We start from the raw sequence: 14,903 nt of genomic DNA on the forward strand, positions 1-14,903 counted from the left end.
AGCAGACAGGATATTAATAATCCATTTGTGTATTCTCTGGAAAGCAAAAGAAGAAATATGAGGTGGCGAAATCTAGGTCTTAATTTTTTGGCTCTTATTTATCCCCCTCTGTCTTTCTTTCTTTCTTTCTTTCTTTCTTTCTTTCTTTGCTTCAGATCAAAGACCTTCTTTCAAACTGTTTCCATTCAGGTCAAGGTCCAAGCAGACTTAAACCGGCTGCCAGCTCAAACTGCCATACTGTGACTAGATCCATATGTTGAGGAAGGGTTAAACATCTGCAGATAAGCAAACCACTTTTATGTGAAAAGGAAATCAAGACGCCTGGTGCAGAACACTGGCAATGTGTGAACCAGAAGGTGAAGCGAGCCATGTTTCCTCTCACACCACAGAATCTGAGATGTTTACAGTGGTTTCAATACTCAGGAAAATAGACGATGTAAATAACTGTGCAACATCATCGACGACTTCAGTGCACTGCTGTTTATTCTTATTGAGCCGCAGTCGGGAAGAGGAAAATTTGAATGACTCATTCAACCCACTTCTTACTCACTACGCTACTCTAGCTGTACACCACTGAACTGATATTGAAAAATTTCAAGAATCAGGTGTGGTACGGTTCTAGTTGTGCATTACACGGGAAAATTCGAACTACAATATTTCCAGGAAGATGGTAACCAGCACCAACAGCTGTCAAAGCTTGTGCTGGTGCATTTTTGTCAGGCAACACTAAGAAAGAGAAAAACGCGCAGTTCTGATCTTTGCTGCACTTTCATCTTTCAACCAAGCTGAACGAACAAATCAATATTTCCTGTGTTGAACAAAATCATCTGAGGAACAGCTGACAAAGCACCCATAAACTGTATATAAAAGATGGACATAATCACTCTGGCATGAGCTACTAGATTCAGGACTCCACAATTTAAAGCATCGACAGTGACATGTTGGCATTTCTTAAACCAGAAGTCACACTAGATCTACGGTTATCACATTTAGGCCAACAAGATTAGTAAACACGCTGCATATATAAACTGTATGGATGCCTGTTTTTAGTAAAAACTTACAAGCTAATACAGTACTTGAATTTCACTCACCGAAACTGGAGCAGAGACGCCTTGGATGGTCTGTACTGCACAGAAACTTGTGTTATTTTTCAAGTAATAACACTGTAGCCTAGCAGACAGCGATCAGCTACAGCTGCCTGTGGATGCACGTCCAAAATGTCCTCGCTACATGTGTTACAAATGGATAATTAGCTACAAAGACCCTAAAGATAAACCAGACTCTAAATGCGTTATTTTCATAGCTGAAGTGGAAGTGGGGATTTACAGCATTGTACAGCAGCTGTTTTGTTTACTCTCAATTTTGATGGCGCTATTAAAGATTAATATCCATTTGTAAATGCTCCAGATAGCTCCAAATAAACTCGGCGCTTTTCCTTAACATTTTGCCGCGACGTTTCAAAGAGCCGGAAAGTAAATAAACGGCAGCTGGAAATGACGCAGGTCGAATGGTCTTACGTTTCATGCATGCGCAGTACAGGAACGTAGAGTTTTCAGCGTGGATGAAAACAATTGAAAACGACAGAGCATTTTTAGACATTTTCAGATGTATCCGGATGGCTAACGCAGCAATGCAGAGTCAAATGAGAGCTTTAGCTAAGTTCCTATAAAATGTGCCGCACCTCCTTGTTCTTAGTCTGTGTTCTTTTTCTTCCACTGTATTCTGCGTTCACCTGCCTCTGTCATCATATTCAGTGTTAGTCTACTCGTGTCTGTTATTTCTTGCTGATTTAAATCGAACATTAGTGTTTTTCTATGTATTGTTTTGGTTTTACTCTTAGACTTTCTATCCCGCCCTCACTCTTTCACCTGTGGTTCATTGTTTCCAGCTGAACCAACTGTTTTGAACACTTCAGGGACTTCTCATTTGTGACACTTTGAAAGTTGAGCTTTACTACTGGTTCTAATCTCAGCTCCACTTGTTCACTTCTCCCAGTACTTTAGAAAACGTTAAACAGTCCTCGCACAGGTCCAGTCTGGGTTTGCTGGCAGATTGGCAAGATGTGACATTTATTGACGGAGGCTACGGAAACCTTGGCAACAAGTGGTGGTAAAAATGATGGTCGCTCTGTGGGCAGAGCCCTGTTCATGCAAATTTGCATGCACGTGGATAACCAGTCAGCGTGTGCGTTTTCAACACTGCAGGGTGTACCCTTGTGAAAGGGCAGCACTGACCCCTTTTTGTCAAAGCAAAACTAAACCAAAAAAGAAATAAATAAAAATGATAAAGCAGCTCACCTTGCTGTTTTTAGGCTTTTTTCCGATGCTGAAAGGAAAGGTTCCCTATCATTTACGCCGTCCGCGCCTTCCTTATCAGCGAGGTCCAGCTGTCCAGAAGTGCCACAGCAGATCCACCACTTACAGTCAAACAAAAGAGATCTATGTTAGTGATGAAGAAACGAATGATTCACTGCTGACACAGTGGAGTCTTCAAAAGTTTCAAATCTCCCGGTAAAATTTGTGTAAAGATATCGTGAAGTGGACACCGCTGCCCTGCCTCTGAGGGCGACGCTAACTTCTGAGTGGATGCTTTGGGTGTTGCCACAGCGTGTTTGTCAAGTAACCGCTGTTGTGCCTGATACTGAAGCATCTTAGCTGTATGCTTGCTCACAGTTATGAAATACAAACACCCCAGGAATACTGTTAGGTAACAAAAACATTTGCAGACTTCTGTTGTGTTCCTTCTGTTGTTGAAATTGATTTTTCTTTCCTTTTTTGGGGGGATATTTCAGCAGGTAGCACCAGCCAGCCTGGCACTTCTCTCCTCTTTAAGTGCAATAAGTGTAGTAGTTTCTAAATAAAGCAGGGATGGGAAATAAACTAGTATTTTAAAAAGCCACATTAAAAGTTGGATTTTTGTTCTATTTCACATAAACTAAACTTAAAGTTTAAGGACTTTGAATGTGCCATGGTTGTTGGTGCCAGTCAGGTTGGTCTGAGTATTTCAGAAACTACTGATCTACTGAGATTTTCCCCATACAATCATCTCTACAGTATCCGGAGAATGGTTCAAAGAAGTGAAAATTTCCTGTGAGCAGCAGTTCTCTGAGTGAAAGTGCCTTGTTGATGTCAGAGATCAACAGGATAATAGCCATACTGCTTCAAGCTTACAGGAAGGCAACAGTAACTCAAATAACCGCTTTTTACAAGCAGAGTATGCAGAAGAGCATCTCTGAGCACACAACACACGGAACATTGAAGCAGATGTGCTGCAGCAGCGGAAGACCTCACCTGGTGCCAGTGCTGTCAGCTAAGGCAAGGAAACTGAGGCTGCAGTTCACACAGACTAACCAGAATTAGATGATAAAAGACTGAAAAGGCAGAAGTGGACAAAACAACACATCCAGCCTTGTATCAACAGTCCAGGCTGCTCCTGGTGGTATGGGGGATTTAATTGTTACAAACTATCTGAATGTTGTTACATCTCCATCCCTTTATGCCCACCATGCACCATCTTCTAATGGTGGCTGTAGGATAACCTGCTCTGTCACAAAGCTCAAATCATCGGTTAATAATAGTTTTTTTTTTTTGCCTTCACTCCTCAGTGGATGTGGTGGAACGGGAGATTCACAATCTGGATGAAGCTAACAAATCTGCCGCACTGTCTGATGCTGTCGTGTTAATATAGACCAAATTCTCGGGGGAATGTTTACAGCTCCATGTTAGATTTGTGCAATGAAGAGGACCCAAATGCTGTGGAAGTACTAGCAAGGTGAATGTATTCATGTGTTGGGAATCTTTTGCAATTAACGTGAGCATAGATGATGATTCAAATAGGCACCCAAAGGCACTAAAGGGTGGCTTACTTGCAGATGGACTCTGATGCAGGTAAAGAGCAAAAAAGGATGACACTTGGAGATCACATCCATAATCACAGGTTATATATAATGGCTATATAAAATGGCTTTTCAAAAAGTACCTAAATTCATAACAATGATGGTTTGAAAGTGTTGATATCAGCTGGCTACTCCAGAAGCACCAATATCAGCCATTGTGCCCAGAGGAGCATCAGCAGACTTGCAGATGGGTTCCCAGATTAGTTATTCATAAACCCACTACTGAGTTTGTTCATACTACAGCAGACTTTTATTAAACAGGATATTACTTATTAGCAGCTGGGATGTGACCATATTTTCCTCTACCCTCGCAGCATCTGGCAGGTGTAAGTATATACTGAAAGCGAGGAACTCACTTGTGACGTGAAACCCATTTTTATTTGATAACGTGCACTCATTTAGCAGACACTCGGGTACCAGTCTAGGTCTAAACCTATGAAAAACTCAACACTTTGTACACATTAAAGCCTGCCCACAGCCAACCCACCCACCTCCATAAGAGGGCCAGACCAAAACAAGCTAAAACATGTACTACTTTCCCCTCTCCCACTGCCAATCTTTTAATGTTTTATGATAAAAATAATAATAATAAAAGGTGGAGGAGCAGTGGATTCTTCATGTGAGGTGGCTATTGTGACCAGCAGCTTGTTAGACAAGCTTTATATGGTACTTAAAGGTCACATCAGTGTGTTTAAACCATTGAAATCAGCCCTTCTTTCTGTCATTGAGGATCAATGTTGTGATAAGCAGATTCCCAATAAAGATAAGCTGTAAAGATCACACATATAATCACTGCCATTGTTACCAGGCTCACACGAACCAGCTGATATAAAAAAGTGCATTGTGAGACATAAACCTCAGCTGTCCCTGTTTAACCTTTACAGCTGTAAACAATAGAGGGAAACACTTATTTGGCGTTCATCAATCAACGTGACATCGACCTTCATTCTGAGGGAACGGATCTCTCATTGCAAACAGCGCTGTGCAATTGTGGCTGAGCAGTGATGATAGCTCATCCCCGAGATGTCTATTTATGGGCAGACGTCTGACTAAAGAGCTCCGTGGTGTAATTCTATTGACGTTGTTATGACAAAGCCCGTGAACATGTCTCAATCAGTGACACACCGTGCCGCGCACCGGAGTCCAGGCGTTAAGTCGTGCGCTCACGGGGGTCCACGGGGAAGCTCCAGCTTCAGCCGTGATTGCTCACCGCATGAGTGAGCATCGCTCAGCCGTGAGTGTTAACCACACCGACACGATCAGAGTGGGCTGCCATGTACGATCGTGCGCCAGTACGCGCGCGAACGACGCAGTAGCAGAACAAAGAGAACAAAGTAAGACTTTTTTTGTCTGCTGAGATCAAATCTCACAATAAAAAGTGGATTTATTGAGCGGCAGCCCGATGCTCATAAAGTGGGACAGTAAATCTCCGCTGAAGAACTTTCCCTCTTGTGTTTTCCCCTTCAGCCTGTCCACGGGTGGACATCCCCCCCCCCCCCTTTTTTTTTTTTACAGCTGCTACATATTTTCTTGCTGTTTAATGCCAAGAGCTAAACAGAAATGCTCATTGCAGGCAACTGTGCACATGAGGGAGTATTCAATATACCACCACCACACACACGCACAGGGACACACACCCCGCAAGCTTCACTGTAAACGCTCACAAGAGCGATCGGCCTGTTTGTTATTATCTGCGGTTTGTCAAGATGATACAAGATAATGAGGATCATTTTATAACCTCAGACCGATATTTATATGTGCGTATCCATAAGCGTCTGCGCGCACATATTGAAAGTGTGTGTGTGTGTGTGTGTGTGTGTGTGTGTGTGTGTGTGTGTGTGTGTGTGTGTGTGTGTGTGTGTGTGTGAGAGAGAGAGAGAGAGAGAGAGAGAGAGAGGGAGAGCACATAATGAGCACGCTTAAGGATAGTGTTAACATGACCGGCGGTGCAGTAAATTATTGATGAACCCCGGAGCTTTGGGAGGCTGGTAGAGACGCTTCACCTGGAGGTCAGAAATTCAGCTTCTGATATGTCACAGCTCGCCCTCAGGGCCTGCTCGCTGCTCTCTGACACCGTTTAGACATGATACTGAGGCGGGAAATACATTAAACATGACCGCTGTGAGTTTTATTTGGATTTGACTGTAGGGTTTGTTTTTCTTCCTAAGATCACATGACAAACTATGTATGCATCTGAGTGGAGTACGCTCAGATTTAAGCAAATAAACCCTTAAGCTGCACGGGCTGTTGTGGGTTCCTGTGCTTTTTTCCCCTTCTCCTGGATGCTCGATCTTCTCTCCCTTAATGGGGCTATATTACTTTATCATTTAGGCTAATTACTGCTGAACAAATGGTTTCTCGCTGCCTGTCAGCCTGCAGTGTGTAATCATTCTTGACCTACTCACTGAACTCTATGTTTTAAGTATGCGAACTGTATAATATTCGCCCTGCTTAATTATTAATAGGATCAAACAGCGTGGGATGCGCCATCCATTTAATCTGTGCTCCTAATAACTGCAGTTGCACAGCCCAGTGAATTCATGGGAGAGAGAGGGGGGGTGAATTGGAGCCAGGATGACGGAGAGCTGATCCAAGCAGGCTTCTGTAATGAAATATGATAGACAGAAACACACGGGCCAATGCAAAACAGTATGGAAAAAGAAACTCATTTCTGGTGGAGCATCTAGGTTTTCCACAAATAAAGGGACATTTTTATTCCTACCTGCAGTAAAAGGTCACATGCGGACAGGTTTCCAAACACCAGAGTGCTCCAGGAGAGCTTATAGGGAGTTCACCCCCACAAGTTTGTTGCCATATGCACGAAGAGTGGGGACGGCCATGTGGAAAATGTTCAGTATCACAAAAATGAAAACTACATGTTAGCTTAAGAGTGCAGAATTTATCTGCAGGAAATTAGGAATGTGGCCAGAAGGAGTTGCTTTAAACTGGGAATATTATCTGAATCAAATGTATGCTAAAAGTGATGCTTAATTGAGGTCTGATCAGAAAGTTCTGGGAGCACATCTCGAAAAACACAGTTTCAAATTTCTCATCTCCAATTCAAGGTAATCTTCTCAGGCATATCCAGGCAAAGTCCAGCATGCTCACTGTTTCTGCGTCACAAGTGTGTTTCTGTTTCAAGCTGGAGAGCTGGGCCTCCAGTTGTTTTAAAGAAGCCACTGGTTCCGAGCCCAAAAGGCAGCACATCAGCTAAGGAGCAGCCAGTGTCTGATTTTTCCAGGCTTCATTTAGCTGTTCACAGAGAATTATTCCCCCCGGGGTGAGACTGATTTCGTGGACTTCTGGGGAGTCCTGAGGAGTCTGGAGAGAACATTGAGCCAAAACAGGGTGAACTGTGGTGCGCAGCAAAGTCCTTTCAGGTGCCAGCTCAGGGGCTTTTGAAAATTCTTTGCTCACCACCTGGACCACATGCCTGATTTGCCTCCCTGCCATTTCTTCCACTTCTTGAAAATGAAATTCAAGTTGAAGGATAAGTGTTTTGCCTCATACAGCAGAGGCACGAGTCCGAAGGGACATAAATGGAATGATACAGAGGGACCTAAAAATAGCAGTGATGCTGAAAACACACCAGAGGCGAACAAGAATATGACCTTGAACTTGAGATCAGCCAAACTCATATCAGCTATGATGTTTGTTGGAAACAATTCCAACATTCAAATAAAAAATAATATATAAACATCAAAATATTGATGAGTATTTCCCTGTAGATCTCATAAATGTGGAACAGCTGCCTGGGCCCTGGACTTACGCTTTCATAGGAATTCTGAACATTTTGTGGGATAAACATTTTTTTCTCTGGGATTTTTCATGATCTTGCAAACAAAACTGTATGTTCTATTTTTGGATTTTTATGTGTTTTGAATATAGTAAAAATACCTCTCTGTAATTATTAGGGACTCACAGAAACAGCACGTTGCTGTGAATGTGCCATTTTGATTTCACGCATTAAATGAGCAGTTGTTGAGAGTTTGTAGCAGCAGCACCCTGGGAGCCACAGCCAGCTGCTGCTTATGCACACGCACGTTTCCACTGTGATTTAAATAGTAGCACTTTACATTGTTAGCTTCTATTAGGTTTTAACATATATAGTTGCTGCAATCAAATTGAGCACAATGAAGTTCATGTCAGAAATCCTTAACGGGCCACTCTTTCTCAACAGACTCTGTAAGAAAAAGAAGTTATTTAATATTAACAAGACTCACTGATGCACATGGGGAGTGAAGGCTGGCCTGTGTGGTCCGACCCATGCCAAAAAAGTTCATGCTGGTTCTGATAGAAAGGTGTCAGTGCATCACAGTTTGTTTTGGACTGCATGGCTGCAGACCAGCCAGGGCGCCCATGACTGGTGTCCTCCAATGGGCACATCATCCAAACTTAAACATGGAGCAATGGAAGAAGGTGGCCTGGTTTAATGAATTGTGTTTTCTTTGCATCATGTACTCTGTGTGTGTGTCCGTCACTTACCTTGGGATCACCTGGCTTTAGGATGCACTATGGGGAGAAGGCAACTCAGAGGGGGACAGTGGAAGGCTTTGGGTAATGTTCTGCTGTGAACCCTTAGATCCTGTCATCCATGTGGATCTTACTTTGACGTATAGCACCTACCTAAGCACTGTTGCAGACCACAAGACTCTTACATGGAAACAGTATTCCCTGATGGCTTTGGCCTCTTTGAGCAGGATAATGCTCCCTGCCGCAAAGCAAAAATGGTTCAGGAATGGTTTCAGGAGCACAGCAACGAGGTGTTGACTTTGCCTCCAAATTTCCCAGATCTCAATCCAATTGAGCATCTGTCGGATGTGCTGGACTTCTGCCAGATTCCTGTACAAGATTAATTACCAGTTTATACAACTGCTTTTATCTGGATGGGTCATAATCTGTAGACACATATAAGCATGCCCATAGAAATAACAAAGGTTTGTCCTTGTTAAACTTTAACATCGCCATCCAAAAGTGTTTGTGGTTTACAGACTAATGAGACAACACTTTCATGCGATTCAAGGCAATGTTATGAACCCATTGTTGTCAAGAACCGTAGTTCTAACACGCAAGCTGGACCCAGAAGCAAAACACAATACGCAGGAATGCACGCAAAATAAACTTTATTTTTTAACTAAAGGTAACCTGGAATAACCAAAGAAAACACGCTATTTTAGTGTTACAAGAAGAGACCGGGAGATAAAGGATTCGGGGACGCTGTGATCAGGACCGTGGGAGGCTGCAGCAGAAAAGGGAGAGAATTACCGGGGAGCAGGGAGATAACAGCATACAACGGGGGTAGAGCTATTCTGAGAAACCATCCTACTCTGACAAAACATCCTACCCGTATTATAATTTGACGGTGACTTGCGACTAAACCTAACCCTACCCCCAACCTTACCCCTAACCATAACCCTAACCATAACCTTAACCTCTTAAGCCCCAAGCCTAACTGATCTCCTGCCTTTTACCCCCGTATCAGGGGGAGTTGGGGCTTAAGAGGTTAAGAAGTATTCCGGATGGGTGAGAGAAAAAGTAGTTAATTTGGCGTTGGTGTTGTGCACATGCGCCGCATCTGCGCAGAAACATTGGGTAGGATGTTTTTCCAGGTAGGATGGATTCCCAGAACACCGGATCGTGGGAACAGGAGGGAGGGGTGAGTGTCTGCGGGAGAGGATTCCAGGGAGACGGAGAGGATGATGACGGGTGGTTTCTCTGAACTCCAGGCGGTAGTGATGTGTCCGTCGCGAACGAATCGGCTCTTAGAGCCGGGTCTTTGACGTGAACGACGCGAGCCGACTCCTCATTGCAAGCTGTGGGTTTGTTTTGTTTTCTTTCTCTCACCCTCTCTCTCTCGCACCTTTTTTCGCTTCACTCTGCATGAGAGCCTTGTGCTTTACGCTGGGATGAGGGGAAAGGGGCGGTAGTTACACTCAGTAGCACAGGAACAGAGCGGGAGGGAGAGACAGAGAAAGAGAGCCAGGGACAACAACGTCACATTAGAAAGGTCTAGTAATCATCCACAACTATTTTCAGTATTTTCAATAGTCCCCCTGATGATCACCTGGGATGGGATGCAGGTGTGAAGACGACAGCCACACCGAAGGCGTGGGCATCCCAACCGCTCCTCAGACACCGAGCCGCAGACCATGACAGCTGTGATGGTTTTGTTTCCCCTTTTTTGTTCTCCACACAGTTTTTTTCTGCATGTAGCCAGAGCCTGCTACAAGTGGACTTGGAGTACAAGTGGACTAAAAACAGGAATATGAAAGTTTCTGGTACCCAAAGACTGGTTCCTTGCCCAAACTTATCTGCAGCTTTAGTTTCACAGATCTGTTTTCATTGGTTACCCACTCGCTGTGCCTCAAAACCATTAGAATTCTCTCCAATTTTCTTTTTAAAGGGAAAATATATCTTCAATTGGTTCCCACAGATAGATGTGTTAATATCAGGAAATCACTTTTTGACACATCACTGCACACTGAGGTTTCACTTGTGTTTGGTGGTTTGTTTTCATATGTGAGTTAAGACTGCGGCTTCCTTTCTGCATAGTGATGCGCACGAGTGAAGATTTGTGTCTGTAAATGTCTGGATTGCATGATTGGACGATAAGATACATGTTCGGTTTTTGCAAATTAACCCAGACACAAGTATCACCACATGTAACTGGTATGCTCAGCACACCCAAAGCATGCTAGAAAACAAAGAAGCTTTTACACATCTGTGAAAACCTGCTGGAGCTCACACCAGTTGCCTCAATATTTGCTGCTTTGTGCAACTCCTTATTTTCTGGATTGGAGAAGCTCAGAGCAAAGTTAGCATGATCCATAGAACCAATGTTCCCTCTAATTTTTCATGTGTCTGAGCGAACACACAAACTCCCTGAGCGGTCCCTTGGACCACTGTGAGCAACAGCAGACGTGTGCACTGTGGTCACGCCAGCATCGAATCCATCCAAGTTACATGGTTAATTAAAGTAATCAAATTACAGCATTTATGTTAGACTACTTTTAATTAACCGCTTTAGCCCACTTACAATGAAAATTAAAAAAAAATCTTGTTCATGACCTGTGTAGCATGTTAACACTATTGGAAGTAAAAAATAACTTGAACTCCAATTTTGAAAACACAACTTTATTTATTTATTTATTGCTCTGACTTGTATTATGAGTCTGTGGTCTGTGAGAGAGTCTGTAACTCTCTGTCTGCAAAATACAGTAAATAATGACCAATGTTGGGCAAGTAATCATATAGTTACTTCTTCAAAAAAGTAACTGAGTTTTGCAAACAACAAAGTTTTTTGCAGCTGTTTACCTAAAAATGCAGCCAAGGTGTTTTTTTAAATAAACATTTCAAACTATTTACAGAACAATCAGCTGTTCTGCATCAAATCTGATGCCACACAGATTATTTGTGCCACTCCAAAAATAATTTCTGTCCACTATGAGATAAAGGAGAACAACAGCCTGATACCTGCAGGCCTGACAACAGGAGATGCATCACTCCTGTAACACCTGTAACATTCAGCAGTTGCCTCATTGTTCTGACACACACAACAAAACTATTGACTACACTACACACTAACTACACAAGATTTGTGCTAAATGTCGCAAATCTCTCACATCTTAAAACACCGCAGTCACTCCTAAAACTTCCCTCTTCCTAAACAACTAAATGCCATGTTGCCATGTCATTTTTTGATTGCTCCACATAGTACATTTTTCCACCAACAGGAAAGGCTGGGGGGCAGAGGTTTGCTCAGCGGAGAGCACTTTCGAGCGTTTTCCTTACAAAACGCCATTTTTACCGTTTCTCCCGCAGTAAATATAAACAACGATAGTATTCAGGAAAAAAAAAAAACATTGCAGATATTTTTTATCATAAGTCTGGTTTTACATGGCCTATCAACACAATTTAAAAACTAAATTGTATAAAACTGAATTAAAATTGTATTTTTTATGTAGAAAATTGTATACTTTTTTTTATACAATAAAAACTGTATAAAAACTGTTATAGTTTTTAAATTGTGGTATAAAGTCCACACTTTTTCCGTCAATTGTTCCGTCTGTCCTGCTCACATCTCCAATGGTTGTACACGTTGTCATTAACGTGGCTTCACTCCACATCAGCCACGCCGCTTTGCTCGCTAAAACACCGGTGTCGACACATAAGGACGCTGTCATAGCCTGTCAACGACGTCGATCAGCTGCGTATATACGAATGTGAATCGCATTACTGGCTGGACTATGGGATAAGGTGGCATCGTTCCAATCCCATACTGGAGCAGCCAGTCACTTACTGACTAACACTGCAAAACAGTGTAATGTATTTAACGTATTTATTTTAATTTCAATTCAGGTTAGGTTTTTTTTTGTGCGCAACACAGATTTTCTGTGCGCAGACACCGTGCCAGCAGTGCACAATTGTGCACGCGCGCAGCTTAGAGGGAACTTTGCATAGAACCACAATAACCGCATGAAATAAACCAGAACTGTCCTTTTAAATCTGCCGCAGTTCACTTTCAACTGCCTGGCTGAAACACACCTGCATCATCTATTATGCACCTGTCAGGAGAATGCTTTAAGTGTGAGGCAGGCATTTAACAAAAATATCTGCAAACTCACTTATGTTCTCCTATTGTGCGTTTGTGACACATTTGAATGAGTGTTTGTGTGCGATCGGGCTGCTCTGAGTGATTAGTGCTTTCCTCATTTGAACACAAACTTTGTTCCACAGACAGCCCCTTCAGGGCCGCTCTACCCAAGCAGCCGACCATCATTCACGCTGCTGCTCATGCACCGGGCTGACAGTTTGGCATGACTCCAAACTTGTGTTTCCATTTGGGAGCCATCCAAACAAAACCTTGAGTGCTCAGCCAAGCTCCTAATGAGCGATCCAGGGAACTAGAGTTAGGCTAACATGAACTCATTCACTCGGGGCGTCCCTGGGCTTTGGTAGGTCTTTTTGCTTTTTTTTCCTGCTGGAATTCAAACATCACAGCAGAGGAAAAGAAATTCACTCTGAGGTCAAACTAGTTCCCCCAAAATGCATTCACATCACAGGATTGCTTAGCCCCGAAGAACACAGTTTGACAGCTTTGCCATTTGTGTTTGAGGTAGAGATGGAATAATGAAGCGCTCAACTCTCAAATCCTCCTCCAACTGGGGGAACCCTTTGCTGACAGTCTACATTTGCAACTACGTCTTTGCTGCTACTGCTCTTACACCTGTCAAATTAAATGCTTACAAACACCTAAAGTCTTCCTCCTTTACAGTAGTATCCCAGATTTCCCCAGTCACAATAAGAACAAGCTAACAGTGCAGAAGATTGTACGCTTAATGTGCGGAAAGCTGAGATTGTTTACAGGAGCAGCTATCACAGACTGACACATGAAGAGACCACTTCAAAAAAAAAAGAAAAAACACCACCTGATGTGCTGAAAAGAAGAGCACCCTTATCACCTCACAGATAACATAATCTGCAGCTTTGGCTGGTGGGGTTTACAGGGATTTCACCTGTCAGCGCCTGCAAAGTTGCTTGCGAAACTCTGATGTTTATCTGAGTTCTAGGTAGTGATTTCGGAGACTTGTGATCTTCTGATCTTCGCGACGGCGAACGCAGCAGAGGTGGCAGCAGCAAGCGCCACAGCTGCTGCCTGCGCTGCTGCAGCTGCGCCGACTGATAATGAAGAAGATGCAGGAGAAGAAGACGAAGGAGAGGAATGAGAAGAGTTGGAGGAGGGGGATTAGAAATCTCGGGGGGGGGGGGGGGGCAAAATAAAGGGGCTTCTGCTGAGACATTTAATTCACAAGTGAGAGGTTGTCGTGTTCCGGGGTGATTGAAAAGTGCCTTAGCTGCTGCCTGATTATTTTCCGAGGCTTATGTGTAGCTGTGAAAAGCCCTCTTCTCTGCAGCAGAGAGCATAATGAGATGTTGAGAGGAGATAGAGCACAATATGTATGAGCCCCAGTCTTATTTCAGGCTCCGGTGAGGATGTCGTCTGGATTCAGGAACGGGGTGGAAGAATGAGGGGGGGAGGGGGGGCATATGGGATGCTACAATCCTGTTGAAGATGTCAGTACCTACAAGGGCTGCGAGCGGTGCCAGCCGACGGCTCCCCGTTGCCAACTGGCACGACCAGCGCTGCATATTGAGCGTCTCTCCTGCAGCGCCCACAGAGCATCGTGGGCCCCTCGGAGTCAGCGAGCCAGTGAATCATTTATGTTCTCGCTTCAACTTGCCAACGCTTGTATGACACACTTTTTGGGGGGAGGGGGGAGGATGTACTGTAAAGGGAATTTAGGTGTAAAACAAATATAACAGGAGAGAGGAAAAGCTGTGGCTCAGCTTTGTTTGCAGCAGTCATGAATCGCATTGGTTGTTTACACCCGTCTCGCTGTTCCCTCGCAGCCTCAGTCAGACTGATGTTTTCACAGTCTGATTGAGATGCAGGGGGACTACAGGCAGAAAAAAAAAAGGAAAAATCAACCCACTCTCTCCACATCACCTCGCTAAACCTCACCACACCACCCCAACCAGCCAAGGCAGAATGAAGTGAAGGAGGTGTCTGTTGGCTTTAAGATAGAAATTGCCTCTGCTCCTCTCATATATTTCATCAGCATTGGAACTCACCTCCATTCTTAGGAATTAATGGCGAGGATTTCTATGAATGTGAAAGCAGGCTGCTGTGCCGTTATGCACCTCTGCTGCTTCATGTGCTGCCGTGGAAACAGGGAGGTAGCCAGCCAGCCACAGCAAATAGACCCTAACCAAAAATCATTAATGCGCTCCGTATTGTCTTAGTGAATCCAGAGTCACTCAATAATGCTTTATGTTGTTTACATTTACGGGTGCTCCTATACAATGAGCGTTCAATAGAGACGTGAAGTCTGTGTAGTGAGTTTTTTCCTCGTCTCCATGCTCCACAGACGCTGTTTATCAAAGCCCAGGGCTCTTTGTGTTAGACACTGGCTAAATGTTTACTTATCAACAGGTACCAGCATCATTT

This window comes from Copadichromis virginalis, linkage group LG5, assembly GCF_057382275.1.
Source record: "Copadichromis virginalis isolate Kocher_CV1m ecotype Utaka linkage group LG5, C_Virginalis_male_GT1.1, whole genome shotgun sequence".
Classification (NCBI taxonomy): Eukaryota; Metazoa; Chordata; class Actinopteri; order Cichliformes; family Cichlidae; genus Copadichromis; species Copadichromis virginalis.